We start from the raw sequence: 22,283 nt of genomic DNA, 5'->3' as shown, positions 1-22,283 counted from the left end.
AAATTGTTGAGACCACCAAATAAATTGTGTTTATTAATATTTTTAATATTGACCATATTATAAATTAAAATAGAAACATTTAAAATATTTGTAAATTCATTTGAAATAGTAATAACAGATTATATGTTGCCATAAATAACATTTTTAATGACAATAGTTACATTTTTGCAAAGGAATAAAACCAAAGCAAAAAATGATTGAGAAGAGCAGCATTGTTTTACAATTTTGCATGTCTAGCCTAGCAGAAGTCAACTGAATTCTCAAATCTCCTCTCATATTGTGGTATGCTTTTTTGTTGAAGTATATGAAGAAAATTAATCCTCAAACAGTTATGTCATTGTAAAAAGGAAGAGTATTTTATTAGCCTTTTATAATAACTGAAAATTCTGCTTTTATACTACACCAAAACTCAACATGTTGTAGATTCTTCAAGAACAGTTGCAATGTGGAGTTTGCCACCGTATCATGGAACTTTTTGTATCCTGCTACATTAAAATGCATTTGTTTATCTTGCACTTGCAATGGAGCTTTTACTCATGCATGGTTTTGTAACATCATGCATTGATTGAAAAATATTGGTCCACTGAGTTATTCAGATCTTCCAGATGTAGACACATTTCATTATACAGTACAATATTCAAGATTCTATGTATTACATCTCCACAGATAGGAGAAAAGTCTTTAACTATGAGAATCTATCAAGCCCACAATGGTATATATGAATTTTCCAAAATTCTGATTTTCATTTGGAAGCTTGAATTTTATCATTGGCAACGAATACTGCCAGTTGTTTTTGTTGAAGTGACAGACTCTTTATTCACTTTTGAGAAAAAGTGAAATGCCCAAGTCTGAAATCAAAGTTTGTTTCTCAGTGACTCTTTCAAGAAAAAGTAAATTACATTCTATGAAGAAAGCAGGTAGTTCAACTTACAATTAATCACACAGTATTCCTCAAGACAACCCTCATACTTCAATCTGCAACAGTAGTGCCATATGGATACTTACCCTTTCATCACTTGGAAAATGTTTAAATAGTGCTCAATGGTTGAGATTTAATTAAAATAATTTTTACTGTTTGATCAAGGACATTTTTAAGTGAAACTGGCTTGTTTTGTTTTTCTGCAGTTGTATAGTGTGAAACATGTAATGACTGCTCGTTCAGGTGGTGCTACTACCTTGATTTGTCCCACAGATTTACTCTTTACTGCTTTTACCAACAATGCAAATATCAACGCAGTGAAAAGACAAGTAATGCCTTAGTAGTAGTATGAAAATTGTTTTGGTCTCACAAACCTCCTACAAGAGGCTTGGAGTCTCCCAGAATTTCTCAGACACATTGCTAACTGTGTCCTAGATTTGAGAAATGTTAACATTTTATCTTGTTTGCTTCAAAATGGTTTGTTAATAAAATAAATATTATGGATCCAGCTAAAACTCCTCCATCTCTTCCCTAGTCTCCTTTTGCAGAGATTAACCACTACATTGAAATAAGAGTATCCTTTCTATACATGATTTTGTATTTCCCCTGTATATGTAAAGATCCACAATATATCCTTATTTTGCTTTGAGAAAAATTTTACATGAATGATTCCATCCTGTATGTATGCTTTTACCAAGATTTTTTTCACTCAATATTATGCCATTGTTTTTCAGAGATCTACATAGATATATATAGCTCTAGTTCATATTTATTGCTGACAAATTTATGAATTTATTGCTGTGTGACAAATATATGAATTCCTGGATTAATGGATATTTAGATTGTTTAAAAATTTTTACTATTTTAAATATTTCTTTACATAAGGTCACTCTAGGTTATCAATTTTCCTATCTATATTGTCACGTTGCCTCCAGCATGGCTTTACCAATTTACAGCCTGGTGTGGGTCTAATCTAGTACTTCCCTTCTGGAGATAATTTGGTAGTGTGTATCAAATATTTTTTAAAAAGGCAGAGTTGAAATTTCTGAAATTTCTTACAATCAAAAATTGTAAGTGTTGACCGTTATGGTCATTTGTCCATCATTCTTTGTAAAACTGAGAACCTGGATAACAGCTTCTAGATGTTTAATGATAAGTCATTCATTAAATAAATGGTGGTATCTTCTAGTTGATGATCATGTAGCCATTTTATACCTAATTTATTTAATTGATACAATTTATGTTTCATCAAAATGAGTGATAGGTAATTTTAATTTTCTTCTTTGTGTTTTATATTTTCTACTTTTTTTTATTACAAAAAAAAAAAAAGGAAGAGGAAGAAGAAGGGTTGGTGACTATTTTGAAACCTAATCCTAAATTAAGTGTCAGATCAGACCAAAAAAGTAGAACAGCAGATCCCAAATTTGACAGTGCAAGGAGACATTTGAGAGCTTGTGGCCACACCTCAAGCTTTTGATTTGGTCAGATTGGGGATCAATAACACCCTGAAATGCATAGACCTCACATGTTAAGAAATACTAGTTTAGAAACTAATTTGATCTGATATGCCTACATTGACTAAACATAAGGAGTCGTAGTTTTCAATATTCAGCAGGCAAAAGAGAAAAACAGTGGCTGGGAAAAGTTCTAGTGGTGCCTCTCCTGTGTTGGCGAAAGCTGAGGACAGGTGCCTTCGTAACATCCTGATGGTGGGGTCAGGGGCAGAGCTCTGTTTTCTAAAATCCTGTCCCAGACTTTACTTTCTTCTCCTTGGCTTAACCTGCCTCAGACTTTGCTTTCTTTTGGCTTTGGCAGCCTGCCCTGTAGCAGACAAGGTAAAGCCTGCAGGTGGTAGCTCAGGTGTTCATCCTCAGTTCATCCCTCTTTCTTCTCTAACACCTGAGTCACTTCCTCTGTTGAGCAGAGGTTCTCAGATTTGAGCTTCAGAATCTTTGGGTAAGCTTTTCAGAACACATACCCCTCTCCCCTAGAGCCTCTGATTCTATAGGTCTGACAAGGAGCCAGAAATCTGCATCTAAATTAAGCTCCCAAGTGACAGGGAAACTCTGTCCAGGGACCACACTGAAATAGAGCAAATCAGACTCACTCCGGAGAGCCAGCCTGGGACAAAAGGGGGCTGAGTCATAAAATGTTATTCCCTGGAATTTAGAAATGCAGTAAGAACACTAAACTTAAAACTATATCCTCATTAGGAGACTAAGCAGAGTTATCGTTAGATGTGGAAGCAGTAGCAGTAACAGCATCACTGGTAGTAGTGTTAGTCCTAGGAATAGCAATAATTAAAAAAAAAAAGTAGTGATAATAGTAAGATTAACAATGAAATAAAATAAATAACTAGGGATTATTTTTCCTCCCATGTTTTGACAAAACTCTTGAACATGAGATAATCTTTTGAATGCAGAAAAAATGTCTCTTTAAATGGATATGTTACATTTCAGTGAAAGCAAGGTCTTTAAAAACGTGCCAGACCTTATGATCCAGAAGAAGCTGCTGCTTTTCCTCCTGCAGCGTATTATTTGTCTTTGGCTAATAGCTTTAGCCCAGCCATTTTTATAGCCTCACATGTTATCAAAAGTGTTTTTATTGCTCAATCTAACTACTCCCTTTCTCAACCTAGTGCATTAATCCTGCCTTTAGAGGCCAGGTGTAAACTGAAGTCTATATAAAAGGGATGGACTTTTTTAAAAAGCTTGCTTGTGTTTTCCTCTTTGTGTTAAATTATGAATGTGGTAATTGGTGGTTAATGAGATGTAAGTACTGTAGTCTCAGACACTTTGGGTTATTCATGTCTCTGCACCATTTTCATCTGGCCCTCATTTTCCAAACACCAGACCTGTAATTATGCCAAAAATCTATCCAAGCCAGAGAATATTTTGTTTTTTCTTCTTACTACTTACAGAGCATGAAGTTGTGGAAAGTGTTGGAATTGCAAAACTAATTTTAGCCCCCCAGTGAAAATTCTGAGGGGCAACTCAATAAGGTAATATTAAAGATATATAATCATAGATTTTAGAGTTTACAGAGACATTTAGAAAGCATCTAATCTAACGAGTTGGCTTTATTATCAAGCCCATTTTGCTGGTGAATTTGCCATGGCTTATAACAATGAAATATATAGAGGCCTAGGGTTCAAGCTAGAGATCTGTCTGGCCCTACAGCTAGTAGCACTGTGCCTTGTTTGAAGACGTTTGACACCTGTCTTTTGCCTTCCTGCTAGGTGTTTTTTTCATTGCATCATGCTGTTGCTAATCTACCTTGAACTCTTTTTCAGTGTTTTTCATGAGCTTTTACCATTTCATTTATGCTTAATTTGTGTGGTATCTTTCAAGGACTGTGTGCTTGCAACAGATATTTTAATGTACTAACTTCGTACACATACCTGAGTTGGGAAAAGAGATGCATTTTGTTTTGCATTTAAAAAAATCCAGGTCTCATGATTACATTTAAAATATCAGTCTTTGTTTCCACTAAAGTGGTAATCTTCTAAAAATGTCCCTCACATTGAAGGACATCCAAAAGGCAGTAACTCTTTAGAATCTTGGGTTCAGATTACAAATGTGTTTGGCTAGCTCAGTGTTGAAGTTCAAGTTATCTTGGAATTATTTTAAATATTTGTGCAGGAACACTGATTAGTTTACTAGCGTGTTGCCTCGTAACTATCCACTAATAACCACCTTGGCCTACGATAATTAACTCCTAGGGCTCAAGCAAACTCTTGGCAAAGAGAATTTGCTTCAGTGTTTGAAGCCGTTACTTGATGTCTTCACCCTAGGACCTGGAAGTGTTGACTCAGAAAAGGAATTTGAAAACAGTTTTTATAACTGCATTTTATTCTTTGGGCAGAAGAGTTGAGAGAAAAAAGTTCTGGTGAGGTAATTTCCTCCTCTACCTTCTTCCCCTCCTTTTTTGGTAGTTAATATTTTCTGGTTGTTTATATTCAAGAATGTGGTACGAGGGAAAGAATGTCAGTGTGGCGTCCACACCTGGGATATGGTTCTGGCTCTGTATTCAATGGATGACCTTAGAAAAGTCATTTAATTTCTCTGAGTATTGGTTTCTATAAATGAGAAAGTGACATATGTCATTCTTAAGCTCTTTTTCAGCCAGAAGAGTCTGTAAATATGTAAATTCTTCCAAGAGAAGCTAAACTAACTAGAAGATTGTGTGAAGGTTACACAGACCCTTGCCTTCCTTATTTCTTACCTTTTAACAGGGCCAGCTTCATGAGCTGCAACCTGCATATTCACACAGGGCCCCAGGCGCGGAAGGGCTGAAGGGCTCTGTACTTGGTTTAGTGCTGTGCTGTCACCATCTTATACTTCTGATTATTTCTAAACAGGGCCCTGCATTTTCATTTTGCTCTGGGCCAGATAAATCATAGAGCTAGTGCTGCCTTTTGGTAATACATTTCTTGCCAGTGTATTTTCTAGTAGAAAAAAAAAATAGGTATTATAACCTCAAATTGGTCACCTTTGTCATTATTGTGTCCTTCAGGTAGACAGGAAGGCGTAATATTGACACAATTATATATGTGGATTTTTGGGGGTCATTTTCAGTGACCTAAGTTTCTGATTGCCCACGTTTTCCCTCTTCTATGCTCCTTTGCCCCACCTCAATCCATTTTTTTAAAAAAATGAGAGTTAATTACTGGTATTTAACAAGTATTTTTGGTCTGTCCATTCAACATCATTCTGTCCACTGACACATAAGCAGTTATAGTATAAGATAGAAGACACTTTTGGCTTTGAATTATTGTTTTGTTGTACATTTTTATTTTCCTGCAGAAGCTACAATTACAACAGATAGACAGCTAGAGAGAATTCTTTGGTCTGACGCCACCAGTAGAGGGATTTCTCTCTGTGTGTTATGTGGGCTGTTTCCCTAAGCAGCTGGTTGGTTCTGACTGGATGAGCTCCTCTTCCCTCTTTGAGAATAGAATGGTCATCCAGGATTGTGAGAGGTGAGAGATAAATTCGTTATAAAGAGAGACTTGCTAAAGGTGCTAAGATGTGCATTCGTGCAGGGGCCAGCTTGATTGTCTATGTTAATGCTGATAAAAATTACTCTGTGACTGCAAGAAACATACGGCTTCTTGGCTTACAGAATATTGTGTGCTGAAGGATGAAAGAGCAAAAGACAGAAAAAATGTTTTTAGGTACCTGCTGATAGTTGATGAGGTTTTATGTTATGAGTCTGGTTTTGGAAAGTTAGAGCAAATCTCTAAGCAACTATATGGCCAAGTTACATATCACATCAATGACAATAATCTGTTTTGATGGGCCTCTGGGGTGTCTATTTCAGACTAATCTTCAAACTTTTTCTTTTGCAAACCCAGTGTTTGTCATCTTCCAAGATGCTGTCTTTTTGCCCTCTGTTCATAATATTTTATTCCACTTGTTTAAAAAATAATCATAGCTGACTTTTAATTATATTAACAACATCTGAATGTTTTTAAATATTTTGTCTTTTTATTTCACTAAACTGAATTTAAATGACAATCTCTATGTGCTGAGTTCTAATTGCTGCCCTGGATCTTGACTTTTAGACTGGGGAGTATATTGTTTTCATTTCTTAAGTCACACAAACTGGTATTTGAATTTCCAGTTGTGCTTAGGAATAGCAAAGAAAGAACTGATGAATTTTAAAGAAGAATGCAGTTGGTCATTCAACAACATTTTATATCCAATAGTGATAACCAGCAAAGCATTAGTCACAGCTTCCACTTATGGGTTCCTTGTATCCAACGCATTGCATTTTCCCAGCATTAAATTTATAGCTGTGAAACTTTAGGATTTTAAATGAAAAGAACCAACGTGAAACCCCTCAAGTCATTAGATGAACGCTTTCGTTCTGTACATTTTATTTCAAAACACCTTTTTGAACACTGCTTTACAAAGATTCCAAAGGAAGAGCCATGGAAACGAACACATACACAGTTTACTTGTGAAAATAGAGAAAATCAGAGGCCCAAGTTTAGAGCACCCACCCAGTGGTGCATAGTTAGTTTCTTTCCAGGAAAGGAGGCGCAGTGCCTTCTCACAAGTGTTGGTCTCTACTATGGAGTGATCCTACAGGTGCCAGTTAGCATCACAGTGAAAACTGGCAGGAGTTGGAGGCGACACCTCACATCAAAGGTGTCATCTACTGGAACACTAGGCAGAAACATCCATAGAGTGAAGTGAATACTGTAGCATTCACTTCATTTTGTGGTATTTTACCCCTTCAAAGGAAACTCAGTGTTTTTACCCTTGGCCAAACATTGTAATCACCTGGGCAAAGAAAAAATGTCTGGGTCCTACTCACAGAGATTCTGATGTAATTTGTCTAGGGTATGGCCCAGGCAGTGGGATTTGAGAAGTGCCCCAGATGATGGTTTTAAGGGGCAGCCCTGGCTGAGAATTAAGGTCTATAGTGAGGTTTTTTAATATATGCCTTGTGGAAATCCAATTCACCTACCATCCTATTCACTCATTAAAAGTGTACATTCAATAGTTTTTCATATATTCACAGAGCTGTGCCACCGTTACCACACTTGTATATTTTCATCACCCCAAAAAGAAATCCACTAGCAGTCAGTCTTCACTTCTCTCACTCCACCTCTAGGCAACCACTTACCTACTTTCTGTCTGTACTGAGTTGCCCATTCGAGATATTTCATATAAATGGAACCATATAATTCATTTTGTTTACTCATTCACCAGTTGGTTGTTAATTTGAGTTGGTCTACTTTTTGGTTATTATGAATAATGCTGCTATAAACATTCATGTATAAGTTTTTTTATGGGCATATGTTTTCATTTCTCTTGGATGTGTATCTAGGAGTATAATTGCTGGATCATATGGTAGCTTTATGTTTAACTATTGGAGAAACTGCCAGACTGTTTTCCAAAGTGGTTGCGCCATTTACATTCCCTTCACCAGCACATAAGAGTTCCAATTTCTCCACATCCTTGCCAACACTTGTTTTTATCTCTTCTTGATGATAACCATTCTAGAGGGTGTGAAATGGTATATCACTGTGGTTTTGATTTGCATGTCCCACATGGCTAATGATGTTGAATGTCTTTTTAGGTGCTATTTGCCCATTTGTTTATCATCTCTGGAGAAATGTCTATTTAGATCCTTTGCCTATTTTCCAATTGGATTATTCATCTGATCATTATTGAGTTATAACAGTACTTTACATATTTTAGATACAGATATATGATTTGCAAATATATTCTTCTCTTCTGTGGGTTGTCTTTTCAATTTCTTGAAGTCCTCCACTGAAGTACAAAAATTTTAATTTAGAAGAAGTCAAATTTTATATTGTCTTTGTTGCTTGTGCTTTTGATATCATATCTTAAAAAGGCTTTGCATAACCCAAGGTCATGAAATTTGTCTCCTATATTTTTTTCTAGGAGTATTATAGCTTTAGCTCTTACATTTAGGTCTGTAATCCATTTTGATTTAATTTTTCTATATGAAATGAGGAAGAATTCCAACTTCATTCTCCTACATGTGGGTATTCTCGAGTGAGTTTTTAAAGTACCCTCCTCACAGTGGTTAGTGAATATCTTGCTGAAAGCCAGCTGTGTGACAAGCTTCGTGGGGCATGGCACATGAAGCATCTATGCCAATAATAAATTGCATAATTGCAAAGTAGAGGGATGTATGATCCATACCTAGTGTTCTGTGCTGCTGTAGGGAGGTGACAGGTAGGATTAGGAAAAGTTCCCCAGGAAGTAGAGAAACCCTCATCAGGCCAGCATTCCTTGATCAGGGAGAACGCAAGTCAAGGAATAAGTCAAGTTCTTTCCTCAGTTTAGCTATAAAAGTACTGGCTCTCACTCTGGCTGATTTGTCTTTCACAAGTGGCCTCTGTACTTCTCTCATGTCCTTCTGCACTCCTGTGCTTAAGGAGGACACATTAATATATTAATGTACACTGTAAGAGACCATATTGAAACTTCTGTCGTGCCTCATAAAGCCTCCAGGCAAATACTCGTTTATCTCAAGAAGAAAGCAAGGAAAATGGGCACAGAATTGTATAGATCTGAGTTCAGATCCTGGCTCTACCATACAACCTAGATTATTTTTAGTGAATTATTTAACTTCCTTGAGCCGTATCTTCCCTTTCTATGCTGTAGAAATATAAAAATATCTATTGAAGTTAATTGTGGGATTAACTAAGAAGATAAATGTAAAATTCCTGGACCAAGTTGGGAGCTCAGTATATTTTATTTCTCTCTCCCTTTCAATAACAAAGAAATGGTGGATCCCCGCGTTTCAAACCTCATTTTTTTAAGTCTTGAATTCAAAGATTTTAAAAGGCCATTAGCAAGAATGGACACTGGATTTACCACTGGACACATCAGATCCATCTCCTACATGATTCTGTTCCTTAAGTGGTTGTAAAGCCTTCATTCTTTGGCGGAGGGTAGGTCCTCACGTTTTGGGGTCTTCCTGCCACCCTGAAGAAAACATTGCTACTGTCCATGACTTTGGTGATACATCAGCATTTCTGTAAAGCACCCAGCTGTTTAAAACAGCAGGTATTTATTTTCTTTTCTCTGAATATGCAAGGATGAAATGTAGCTGCCTGTTTTTGGAAATGCTTTCTTGATCTATGTCATTTGGTTAGATTAAGCAATGGAATGTATTATGACCTTGATCTGTTCACTGACTTCTCCCAGGTGCCCCTAGAACTTGTTTACACAGATATTTATGGGCCAAGAAACTGAACCTGAGCCCAAACTCCCCTCAGCTACTTTTTTATGAAAGGTTAATTGTTCAGCAAGAGTATTTATGTGACTGGAAAAAGCATTTGAGCAAGACAAGTGTGCAAGACCCTGTTCAGAGGAAGTTACTGTAAGGAATCATGGGATCTGGCATGGTTCCTTGAGTGACGGTGGGTATTTCATCCTCTTAAGGACTTCCATTGCCATGATATAAAAATACCGATCTTCTCTTTCATGGGCTTCCCTCAAATGTCCTGAAGATCATGGTGTAAAATAACGAGCAAGGCAGGGAAGGACTTCTCTCCAAGGACAATGTGTAGATCCAATTAGTGACATCTGTATTATTTGTATTCCCATGGAACTAAGTCCAGTTGTTTTCTACAAGAAAAAAAAAAAAGAACTCAGAAGTCTGCTTGATGATGTGTCAAAAATTGGGAACAACAAATTTGAAAACTACAAACAAGTAAGCATGAAAAGGGACATTAATTCAATTGCATTTTTTTTTAGGCCACATTATTATATAAGTTCTTTAAAAATTTTTCTGGATCTAAATAGAGATAATAAAAAGTAGAATACAGTATTTATTCCCCATATCAAAAGAAGAAACTAGAGGTACATAAAAATTCCAAGCAGTATGTGTTCTAAATCTATGAAAACCCTTTCTGGAATTTGACCTGGTATATATAAATCTAAACATGTAAGTACAAATGTTATTCATATAACTATAACTATGTAAAGACTAAAATACTTGATTTTGAAATGCAGTCAGTTATAACTTAAGACATTTAAATACACTCTCTGTTTCTGCTGAGGTCAGTACATCCCCTCGAGAAATGTAGGACTTGGCTTTATCATGGGAGAAAAGACTCCATGGAGAGTAATTTGAGGATGACTTACAGTTGAATATAATTAAAAATGTTTTAGGTGAAGTCTATAGTTTAAGTTGGTTAAGGGGTGCAAAAATACAGTTATATAGAAGGAATATGTTCTAGTATTTGATAGAATATTAGGGAAATTATAGTTAACAACAATTTGTTGTATATTTTTAAATAGCTAGAAGAATTGTAATGTTCCCAATACAAAGAAAAGATAAACTTTTGAGGTGATGGATATCTCAGTTAGCCCAACCTGATTATTACACATTGTCTACAGGCATCAAAATGTCACATATCCCCCCCCCCCAAATATGTATAAATCTCAATAGAAAAAAATAAAGAATTCTTGATAAAACGCAGAATTTTCATCTGGGAAAAAAATAGCCAAACCCTCAGTAAATTAAACAATAATAAAATTTTAAATATTTTCCCCAGACTTGGAAGTAATATAATGGTGGTTTCCAGTTTAAACAAAACCTTATGTGTGGTTGTAAGATTCAAATGAAAAGATGCACATAAAAGTGCTTTGGAAATGGCAAAATTCTCAGCGGGGTCCCTGCCATGAGGGCAGTAGAGAACAGCAGAAAGGAGCGTTGTTTTGGAGCCAGACAGTGCACATGCCAATTCCAGCATGGCTGCCCTGTGCAAATTGTGTAGCCTCTCTGTGTGCCAGGATCCACATCTCTACGATGGGAACCATAATAATTCTCATTACTGCTATGAAGAGTAAAATTCTCCAGACATTTTATGGCATGTGGAAAGTGATGAAGCAATAATGGTGATGATGATGACAATGATGCCATTGCATTTGGGGGAAAAGGAGAGTACAGAGGAAGTATTTGATTTTGAAAATGGGTGCTGGACCAGTTGACCCAATCAGCTTAAAGAGGAGTAAACAGAGTATTAGAAACAAATTGGGTTTTGAATTAAAATGGAAATGAACACCCTGTTCATACATATACTCTAAATGGAGATAAGTATCTTTCTTGGTACTAGCAGAAATATTATTAGCAACATTTACCATCATTTAAAAATGAAATATTGTGAGCAATCATTGCACATAAACTATGGAGCCATGAAGATTCTAGTTTAAAAACTAAGTTTAACAAGGAATCACTGTCTCCAGATTTAATAGCAAGTATCATAAAGATTACGAGATGATGATGTGGGAGAGTAAACGTTTTTATTGCCACAAATGTGGCATGAGAGCATGATTCAAGACTGTTAGACAAAACAGCCCGACTCTAAGGAAAAAGAGACATCTCTCTACAAGACCTTTTCTGCAGCTGAACTATAATTTTTCTTTTATGCTTTTGACCATATTTTACCACCCATGTTCTAAAACAATGACTAAATATTCCATATCGAGAAACCAGAACCACCTGGTCTTACCTTCCTGTAGCCACGATGAACATCCCTGAGCAGCCATATTGCTCTCCAAAGAAGTTTCCCAAGACCAACCTGCTTCCCCCACTCACCTGTCCCATGGGTGCCACTGCTCCTTCTGCCTGACTGTACAGCACACCTGCACTCTGCCTGTGGTGCAGGCTGAGAGAAATGGGCCTTGGAAAGAGTCATCTTTGCTTTTTCACCAGCTGAGGAAAATTGTCTGCGGGGCTGTCTGAGATCTGCCAAAATTATCCCAGGGATACCTGGCAAAGGCCCAAGATGTGAGTTCTTCATACTAAAAGTGGAGAGTTGGGGCCAATATTCTTAGTGTAAGTTTGTAATTCCAAGAATTTAAAAATAATATATATTATATATATATTTTTCAAAGTAAAGATTGGGAAGCAGCTGGGCATCAGGCTGAGAGGCTGGCTAAAAAGAGAACAGCTGTGTTGGTCTTAAGTCTGAGCTGACTGCAATAACTCTTGATTTCTTTGAACCCTGGACCTGAGGATTCAAGGCCATAAAGCAAAGCTAACAAGTGTTGACTTATCTGGTTTCTTGTGAGACGTACAGAGTAGAGTTGGTTGTTAAGCCATCTTTAAATGGAAAGTGTTATAAAAATGCTTATAATAATAAAAGGCTGATTATAGCGTTTTCCTAAGTTGTGGCAGTACTGTAATGGGGAGGATGGCACATGCAAGACCTAACATGTTTATCAAAGAGCTGGCAGGATGTCTACAAAAGTAAATATTATATATGGTGATATCTCATAGGCTGATCAACATAATAAGTCTAGCTGGACAACCGCTTTAGTTTAAGATAAGCAAAGCAAGCATGGGAGTGTTTGAAAACAATTTATGCTCAGGTGGATGTACCTAAACTGTGTTTCAGCTGAAGACTAGGGATTGGGGGAGGGCTCATGCCTCTTTATATCTTCACAGTACCTTATAATTACAAAGTGCCTAGCATGCTGCCTGGCACCTAGTAGCTGATCAATGAATCATCGCCTCTTTCCCCCTTCCTCTAGCATGTTGGCGTCAGTGGGAGACGGCTTATGGGTTAGGGGTATAGGAACTTTGAGTACCAAGAGCACATGGTCTTGGTATACAAATATAGCCTTGATACTGTACAAATATACAAAGGTTTGCTCAACAAATATAGCCTTGAGACAACATCTCTTGTTCCTCCTTCCTACCAGAGTGTCACCTCTGTCACACCTATGAAGAAATTTTTAGACTGTCATTGGTTACTACTTATTCAGTAAGTGCTTCACGAATACCTGTTGATTCAACTGCATCTCTTATGGACATTTACGGCACTTCAAGACTGTGATTGCTTTTAATGACTGCCACTGAACAGATTCCTACTTGTTGAGTATTGCTTATTGCTAAAGCTATTTTTATAAGCACTACCAAAAGCCTTTAATCCTCTGTCAGTTGAATGTATCATGGGGGTTGTTTTTGTTGCTACAGCTAACCTTTTGGCAGAGAATGGGGCAGACAAGGAAAAGGGAATTGAGATAGGAAGCAAATTTGTAGAAAGATCCTTGGAAAAACCCTTTCCCCCAAATTACATTTTGCATTCCATTAGAGAACAACGGATTAAAAACAAAGCACAAATCTCACTGAGAACCTGAAAGGCAAGTTTCAGCATGAGTGAATTTTTAACAGCCTCGAAGGAGGGGGTTAAAATGAAATTCTGACAACCTTAACTACACTTCTTTCTTAAAGCATTGCTATAATAATAAAAGGTGAAATGTCAGCAGTCACATATTATTCTGTCTAACAATACTTTATAATTTTTACTCTGTGGGAGCACTTGCCCTTTTATAGTCTCAACTCTTGCGTTTTGACTGACTGCCCAAGGACAGCAATTACTTAAGCCATTCACCTGTGCATGGGCAGCACAGCCAAGACCTGCTCTGCATTGCTAAGTTCTCCAGGGGTTTGCTCTTGGAGACTTCAGTCAGTACAAGAATTCTGTGATAGGGGCTACTTACTACCCCTGGGGTTTCCACCACTCCAAAAATCTGTATTCATTCCTACGCCATGAAAACACACTGCTGGCTACACTTTCTGCAAAGGAGAGATCTACTTCTTTCTGTGTGTCAGGAAAACATCTTCAAACATCCGAAAAGTCAGAGTCTCCTTCAGAATGTTGCAGAAGAGTAGATACTACTAGTTATCACAAAGCAGAGATGAGAGTTCTCTATTAAAATTTTACTCACTTAGCAAGGATGCTTAGAATAGCTGCTATGTCCATCAACCTAGGGCATCTGCTAGGAGAGAGCTACCAAAATTACTACTACCCAGAACCAGCCCACAGAGAGTAAATTTTGTTGGAAAAGTCAGATGAGAAATGTAAATTACTGAGGGAGGCAGTAGGCTGATCAAGGAAGTAGCCTGCCTTGAGGTTAGGGATGGGAATTCTGGCATCAGTCATGACCCATCCGTTCAAATGCCTTCAGGGCTGGGCAGGTAAGGAAATAAATGAGGGGTGCCAATAGAGACTGTCACACAGTGGAGCTGGTGAGAGCCATCGAGATAGAACACCGACCCTCAACTCCAGCTCTCAGTGCCATGAGCAAATACTGGCCCATTCTTGCCAGAGCTTCTGCTTTTTTGAAAATTATTTTTTAATGTTGACAACTAGTTCATGTGTCTTACCCCCATGAAGTCCACACAGAACAGTTCTAGGGACCAAACTCTGGGTTATGATGTGTGCTGTCATAAAATTCCATCCTATATTCTTTATCTCAGGCTGTTACAGTTCAGGCACTCTGGAAAGCAGATTTTGAGACAGTGCAGTCAGCAGGAACTTTACGCAGATCACTGTCTATGGTAGGAAAGGAAAGAAAGCAGGTGTGGAATGTAGATAAAGGGAGAAGTTGGGCTGTGATGGAGTCTCAGTAGATGTTTCTGCCAACATTTAAGGAGTAGTGAAACTTGGGTGGCCCTTCAGAGTTGTTCCAAGTTGCGTGATGGGGCTGGACCATTATACCTTTGCATGGGTCGCTGGAATATGCATCAGAGCCAGCCACACTCTCAGTACCTGGAATATGCATCAGAGCCAGCCACACTCTCAGTACCTGGGAAATCAGTCTTAGTTTATTGTAGGGGATCTGGGTGGTGCATGACAATAGCCATCATAGTAGTACGCAGGACTATGATGGACTGTGTTGCCTCTGAACACAAGGATGAGGTTGCAGTCAACTTTGAACCATTCTGACATCATGCCCTAGAGAAGAGAGATGATCTCACATTAATCGTTTTTCCTGATCCCATCCTGTCTTTGGGCCTGTCTCTTCCCCTACTTGTGAGGGCCTGTATGCCTCCCACAGAAGCTAGTGAAAGAGGATTTCTAAACCCCCTGAGGAATTCCTAGCCCCTTGACCCAACCTCAGAGCTATATTGGTGTGGCCTACAACCCATATTTGGACCATTTCTAAGATAAAAGTTTCGACCTAAGTGGAGAGAATTATAATGGCATGTAATGATGCACTCATTTTTTGCAACATGTGCTTTTTGATAGCCTACTGAATGTGAGGCACCGAGCTACTCACTTTGAGCAAAAGATGCCTCCAGCATGCAAGAAGTTTGGTATTTAGTTGGTAATGCAGATGGATGAGCAGAAAATGTCAGGGTGGTAACTGTTCTCATAGGGGTGATCAGAAGTGTTGTTTTGGGAAGCCACTTTGATTAAAAGTCTGTAGTTAGAAGCAATTATAATATTCTTGACAAAAAACAATTCACCAAAACAATGCCAACTGGTCGGGAGAGGATCAGGTTATAAAATGTGTTAAGGGAGTATACTCTGCAAGATTTAGTAAATATTAGTATACATATGTGGGGGTGTGAGGACTTTTACCTACTGTCCAGGTTGCAGGCCTGAGTGACTGTAGATTTGGAAAACGTGAATGAATGATGGCATAACTGAGGGGAAAAAAATGCAAAGCACTAGGTAGACAACCATCACTACTGATGACGAAGATGTGGTTTTGTGCTAAGAACTGTTTATGGAATATGTCCCTCCCTGTGAAGTAAGGCAGTCATTAGTAACTATCATATTTGTGATATTTTGATAATTATTACATGTAGAGCCATGGAGAGCATGCTAGAGAGGGCATAAGAGAATAAGGGTATTAATTCCAATTGATGTGTCAGGAAAATCTTGAAGTAGATAATGACGATGACGTTAAGACCCATAACAATAATAGCTAATATGAATGCCTAATAAGTTCAAAGGGCTATGTTAAGTGCTTCCTATGCTTTAACTCATTTAGTTCTCTCCACAACCCTGCAATATAGAGGCTGTTATTGCCCTCTTTGTATAGATATGAGGAAGCTGAGCCCTCCTGTTCAGGATCAAGCACCTTGCTTAAGATTTGGTGACAAGAAAATGGCAGACCTTGGATTCGAACCAGGTTGCCTGAAGCCAAAATCTGGTGTCTTATCACAAAATTACACTGCTTCTCACTTGAAATTGATACTGAAATATGCATGGGAGAGGAGAGCATTCAAACTGAAGGGAACTGTTTTTGCAAAGGTATGATGATGTTTTGAGTTTGGAACCTCCTCCTTGAAAGTGTAGGTGGATGCTAGACTTGGATGGAATGGAGTTGAGGTTATTGAAGAAACACCATATAGGCTGAGAAGTATGAAAGTACACATTTAAATAGAGGATGAAAGGAGAAGATGTTTTTAAAAATCATACTGTACATCTTCTCATTTCACATGAAGTAACCTGCCACTCTGGCTACATACAGTCTGTGAAATGAAGTATGTGAACTTTCAGTTTAGGGTAGGAGTTGATATTTAGGACTAGGCGAAATGCTCCAGGAAAAGGGCAGGATTCATGCATGATGATTTATCTGGAAATTTTCTAGAAGCTCTATAGGCCAGCTCCATTTGGGAATACAGACCTGCCTTCCCATTGACGGTAATGAACTCAGGTAGTTCCAATTGTCTCTGTCATTTGTTGGCTACTGGGTTTACACATTTTTTTGTGTTCAACCATAATCTGATACTATTTAGTTCTTAGATGCTAGAGTAAGTGTGGATTATTACCTATATTCTAATGATAATGTAATTGTAGAACCCATGTTTACAATATGTAGTACAAACTCTCAAGGATTTAAAGGCAGATTATGCTGAATGGAAAAGGAGAGAGCAACTTCCCAACATTTAGAGGGTGTGACAACACATCTAGCTCCTCCTTGCTTTTTCAGCATGCACAAATGCCGTATATATATGTGTGTACATGTGTGTATATATGTGTGTGCGTGTGTGAATTGTAGCGTAGTTGATTTTCTCTGGCAATGCTTTAATAATTTTGTTGCTCCTTTAAATATTAGTGGAGGTTGGCAAGAAATTTCTGTTATAAAAATTTTCAAAGTAGTTTATTCTTCCAAGTAACAGGCTGATGGCCAGTTGTCTGTATCTGATTGTTAATAAAAATTGAGCATTTCAAATGACATTCTCATTCTCCTGCTTCTGTTAATGGGTCCTCATCTTTAGGACATCTGCAAAGCATCATTTGTAATGGAATTCTTATTACATAATGAAATTTTTATTAGACCTTAGAAACGATCATCAGATTGCATTGTTTTTCCTATTAAAAAATACTTTCTTCAATGCAGAGTTCACTAATCTTCTTTTTCAGAAAACCATTATACCCTTACTTAAATTTTGTTTTAATTGAGGTATTATATTCATGCAGTGCACAAGTCGTATATGTGTCACTCAATCACTTTTCACATGGGTATATACCTGTGGAGTCATAAGCTAGATCAAATTTAGAACATTTCCAAAACCCAAGGGGCTACCTCCTTTATACCTCTTCGCAGTCAATATCTCTTTCCAAAGGTAACCCCCATTCTGACGGCTATGGCATAGGTCAGGGGTGCATGGATTTTAAGTACAATCTTTTCATATCAATAAATTCTGAAATGTATTTATTGGAGTGTGCTAGAGTACTAGGAAGTAATTGACTTTTTTCCAGGGGTCACTTGTATAAGAAGAACTCTTCCTATTCAAGTGACTAATCTTTGGACTCTTGCAATCAGAAGTGGCACATTCTAATTATACTAATGGTGAATTATACTAAGGGTGGAAATTAAACTGAGGGTGAATGATTTTATGGATTTCTCTCCTCTAAAGGTGGTCACAGATTTCACACAATCTAATTCCTACTAAATTTTCTCCTCCTTTCACCATTGCTCTACCCCCAGGTGTTCTGCTTGATGTTATCTGAATGAGATTTCTTTGTTATATGTGTGAATGATGCCTTATACTACTTCATGGCTTATCTTCATCTCCAGAAGTTCTTGGAGTTGTAGCAGTATCCTACACATAAGAATGCAGAATTTGGTAAATGGCCGACTAGATCATATCTCTTACATAACTATTTTGAAAACCTGAAAAACAACACTAAAAGGCCTAATTTTCCTTTTAATGTACATGGCTTGTTCTGCAGAGCTATTCTATGGTTGTATTCTAAGTCCAGACTTAACCCTGTCTAGAAACCAAAATTAGAAGTCTGAGGCCCGTTTCCTCAACCAAATCTGATGAGTAAAACAATATATAGTAGCTACGTATAAAGATGGAAAGACCTGGTATGGCCCATATTGCTGCTGTGTTAATTCTCCAGACTAAAAAGGTGTCCAAGAGATACTAGCCAGTAGATTAAGTAGAAATTGAGACCAAGAAAGATCCCTTGTTAATAATTTCAATAATTCTTTCCTAATTGTTGAGAATTTACCATCTTGAATTGTTGGTAGGAGCTAGTAGTTCCATCAAGAAAAGTTGCTTTAAGGCAAATTAGGTTAGGAGTTTCCTTTGTTCATTAATCAAAATCAAGAGAATCTGTTTCATACACAGTGTTCCTTTCTGTGAAAAGACTATGACAATGTGACTTGATTTCCTAGGGGAATTTTCTAACACCTTTAATGAGAAAAAAGATGTCTTTGCATGAGTATACAAACATGCTGAAGAATGCTTATTAGAAGATCTATTTATACTTGAAATAGAACTGAATTGAGTTGGCAAGAAAAGAGAATTATGTTAGTATGCAGGTCCCTCAGAGACATGATTATAGTCCTAGTGACAGGATATGAAGATACTACTAATTACCTTTGCAGACTGAAGACATTTTTAAGATATACTTGATCTCATGTCATCAACAAGAAAGTGGTAATTTTGTTATGATGAATTATTTTTTAATTATTCAGTATACCTACTATTAATAAATGTGCAAACAAATACACATATAAGTAAGTCTCTACCCGCCCCCATTTCTTCCCTCAGCCCCAATCCCTAGATATTAATAATGGCTAATGTTTTCTTCCAGGTATTTTTAATATAGCTAAAGAATGGATGGATATATGGATGGATGAATGGATGAGGGATGGACAGACAGTTAAATACATAGATAAATGGGGAGAGAGACTGAAATACTTTGTCTGTTTGCATGTTTGACTTCTGAGCTGGGTACTCTGTTAAAGATTCGGTGTTAAGCAAACACACATGTTACCAACTTTCCTAGAGTTTATAGTCTGGCAAAGGGAAGTAGATATTAATCACAAACAAGAAAATGTGTAATTATAAATTAAATGCAACATAAGAGAGTATGTGAGTTTCTCCGAGGAAGGAATGATTGTGCTGAAATCTGAAGGAAGAATGGAAGACTGAGTTAGACTAGAGGAGAATGTTCTAGATAGAGGCAAGAAAATATGCAGAAAACCCTGTGCCAGCAGGACCATACCTCTTTCGAGGAACTGATGATGCCTAGAATGGCTAGAGTAGACTGGGTAGAAGGGGAGAAGTGCTGTATTGGAATTCAGTTGGGAGGCTGTTGTGGGAGTGAAAGGGAAAAAATGAAGGCAGTTTGGACTAGCATGAAAGTAGCTTGGACTAGCATGTGGTTGGAGAAAAACAGATGCATTTCAGTCTTTTGGAAAATGAAGCGCACATGATTTAGTAATATTAGAAAGAGATGGTAAAGATATAACTTCTCGCTGTTTTTCTGTTTCTAAATATATGTGGAATTTCTCTACACTTGTTCTGACCTTGCATTTTTCCTCCTAATAGTATCTTTTGAAGAGTCCCTCATCATTTCAATAATACCTTTTTAATGAGCTCCTTGTATTTCATGGCACAAATGTGCTATAATCCTTTTAACCAAATTTGAGATTGCTTGGTTTCCTATTCCATCAATAAGTTTAACATAGTTGTTAATGTTTACCAGTCTTGTTTATAATCTTTATCCATTTGTTTAGTGATCTTTTTCCTTATTTGTAAAAGATTTATTAAGGATAGTAATCCTTTGACTAGAAAAGGAATTTTTAAAAAATGCAGTCACCTGCATAGATGCATTTGATACTAAAAAGGCATTTAATAAAATTTACCAACTTTATTTTATTTTTTTTCTTAATGACACTTTGTATTTAGAATTTATCAGTTCTTGAGAAGTGGTATTTTGGTCTGAATTTTGTATTCTAAGATCCAAACTCACTCTTTTCTGTTCATTCTACTATCTGTTCATCTCATCTTTGGCTTCATTCTTTATCATGTCTTTTATGATTCAAAGTGGATTTTTTTTCTGTTTCTCTAGTTTTTTTTTCTAGAAAGTATATTTTTCATCAATGTTTGCTTGATACTTTTCTCCTTTCCTTGCATTCTTTCCTCTTCCTTCTGTGCTTTGAAAAGTCTTTGCACAGTTGATATTGCCATTTATTTTTTCTTTCTCGTATTTAATGGAGAAAGTGCTAGCTAGACCATCTGTTTTCCTAAAGATTGTATCTGTAAATCATACTTGCTTGTTACTGCTTCTTCTCCAAGACCTTTTTGTTTTCTCTGAGAACCAAAATTGAAGGGTTGGGTAGCACTAGCATTTTCTTTTGCTTGAGAGTAGGGAAGAGGACTCAACTGAAATTATGACTAGTTACAGTTGGTTAATTTGGGCTCTCTTCTTTGTTCTGCAATTTATTTAATATTTTGTATTGGAATCTATTTTTCAAAGACAAAGTCATATTTCAGTCCTACCATTGGGAACCCTTGGATTCCAAAATTATTCTATAATTTGGAGAGAGTTTTGAAACATTTGCTTTTGATAAAGACAGTCCTATGTACTTACTTCTCCTGCTATAAGCTTCACTTTCCAAGGGGTCGTTCTCACCTTCAGTGGGTCGATGTGGTAGAAGTGTGCCAGAACTTCTACTCTAAAAAGCTCTTTCTGTAACTACCTACTGACCCCTCAGAGTCCTGCCTTCTGGATTGTAGGGCATTTGGACAATTGTCCTCGAATTTGTTCGTCTCTCCTGGAAGTGCTTTTCTCTTCTGGAATTGCTTTGGAGATAGAAGTTAGTGATGGTCTTTGTATTACCATATCTCCCTTTCCTTGGCCACAATTTTTCAAGTATGATTTTACCGATTGTATCTCTTCCTTTATTTGAATGTTGTAGGTATATTTTGTCTAATGTTTGACGTTTTTAATTCATTTTACTAAATTTAATAACGGGAATTTTGACTGTGTAACCTGGCAATATCTTTCAACTTTTTGGATTCAGTTTTCTTATCTGCAAAATTGGAAGCAGTAATTGCTACCTTCTGCTTTTCAAGATCAAGTCAGATAATGTATTAGAAAGTGCTTTGTGTACTGTACAGTTCTTTCTAGGTATAAGTTATTTTCATTCTTATTTGTCTAGATGAGATACAGAGAGACGAAAGTAAAGAATAGAATAATATATTCTGAGCATTAAAATGGTAGAGTATGTCTTCATAGGAGGGTATAGATAAGCATTTAGGGCCATTATGAAAAGTGAATGGACTTGAAAGGAACAGGAATTCTCTGGTGGAGAGGAGTGGGAAGGGTACAATCAAAGAAATAGTGGATAGAGAACACGTGATATGTTTAATGAACACTGAGTCTCACAATTAATTAAAATAGCAGGGTCATGGAAAATAGTCACTGGAGAAAAACTTAGAGGGTTAAAGAGACACCAAATTATAAAGGCTTGACTGAGAAATTTGGAAGTTATTCTGAATGCAGTATAAATTGTGGACTTGATTTTAACAAAAGCCTTAGCAGGAAGCTTATTCTTTATGTTTAGGGATGTGGCAGTGGTATGCAGGAAAAATGAAGACGGGGAGAAAGAGGATGATAGGGTTGCATAAGTAGGTAAACATACATCTAGTGAGGCAGCACAATCAAGTTTAACCCTGTTGTTCCAGAACGACTAGTAACAGTGGCCTATTTCCTTCTTAATGCTGCTCATAGTAAAGTGTTGGCAATGTTTATAAGAACATCATAAGAACATTGACCAGGGCCAAGGCAATGGGCATGTAAAGGAAAGAACCAATG

General features: G+C 37.1%; 1 protein-coding gene across 4 annotated transcripts in view; it reads left to right on the top strand.

Moving 5' to 3' along the window:
- THRB (thyroid hormone receptor beta) overlaps positions 1-22,283 on the top strand; it is a 374,638-nt gene that overhangs the window by 94,709 nt on the left and 257,646 nt on the right. Inside the window, exon 1 of one of the 4 annotated variants that reach the window (XM_010346544.3) lies at positions 1-22,283. This exon is cut by the window's left edge and continues 8,078 nt beyond it; it is cut by the window's right edge and continues 14,781 nt beyond it. The exons of the other annotated variants lie outside the window; for them this stretch is intronic. The gene's annotated coding sequence lies outside the window, so the exon portion shown is untranslated. 4 annotated transcript variants of the gene reach the window in all.

The sequence above is a fragment of the Saimiri boliviensis genome, chromosome 9, assembly GCF_048565385.1.
Source record: "Saimiri boliviensis isolate mSaiBol1 chromosome 9, mSaiBol1.pri, whole genome shotgun sequence".
In the NCBI taxonomy this organism is placed as follows: Eukaryota; Metazoa; Chordata; class Mammalia; order Primates; family Cebidae; genus Saimiri; species Saimiri boliviensis.
This window is presented reverse-complemented; position numbering and strand designations above follow the sequence as displayed.